This window comes from Triticum dicoccoides, chromosome 7B (assembly GCF_002162155.2).
Source record: "Triticum dicoccoides isolate Atlit2015 ecotype Zavitan chromosome 7B, WEW_v2.0, whole genome shotgun sequence".
Lineage (NCBI taxonomy): Eukaryota > Viridiplantae > Streptophyta > Magnoliopsida > Poales > Poaceae > Triticum > Triticum dicoccoides.
Window position 1 is genome coordinate 82,031,448 of NC_041393.1, and position 830 is coordinate 82,032,277.

Genomic DNA, 830 nt, shown 5'->3' on the forward strand with positions numbered 1-830 from the left:
GTGACGTCGTCAATTTTCAACACGTTCTGACATCATTTGCTGTTTTCAGTCACCGATTTGTTTAGATCAGAGCTAAATGACTGTGAAAATGAAAATCACTACAAAACAAACTCTGAAAATGTTGAAGGTATCATCAGAAAACAAATAAAGCAGAAAAGAAAAAACTATATAAAAAAATTACTCCAAAATAAATAATGCAGAAAAGAAAAAAAAATATAAAAAATTGTTGGGGCGCTGTCCGGTGGGCCTGCCAGACCTAGGTTGTGCAAATTCAGGCCCAGAAGGGCCAGCAGGCTCACAGGGCAGCGCGCCGAAGTTAGGCTCAGAAGCCTGCTAATATAGGAGTTCGAAAGGGCAGCCGCGGCTGGGTTTACAAACCAGTGCGTCTGCCCTTCGCTCGGCGAGGTGGGACTAAAAATAGCGCACTGTGGGTGGTAGCGCACGACCATTAGTACGGGTTGGTGGCTCCAACCGGTACTAATGTGTTGCCCTTTAGTACCGGTTGGAGCCACCAATCGGTACTAAAGGCCCTCGTTTCCCGCCGCTTGGGCTGGCCAAAAATTGGCCTTTAGTACCGGTTGGAGCCTCCAACCGGTACTAAAGGCCCCTTCTATATATACTACACTTACGAAAAAACAGTTCCATCATCGACCACTTCTCCACTTCTCGCGCGACTCGATCTATCACCGACGCCGACGCCGCCGCGCCATTGCCCCCGTCGCCCTCGATCACCGCCCCTGCCGCACGTACGTCGTCGCCGTCCCCGCCGCGCCCTCGCCGCCCCCGCCCGCCCGTCGTCGCCATCCCCGTCGTCGCGGCGCGCCATCGCC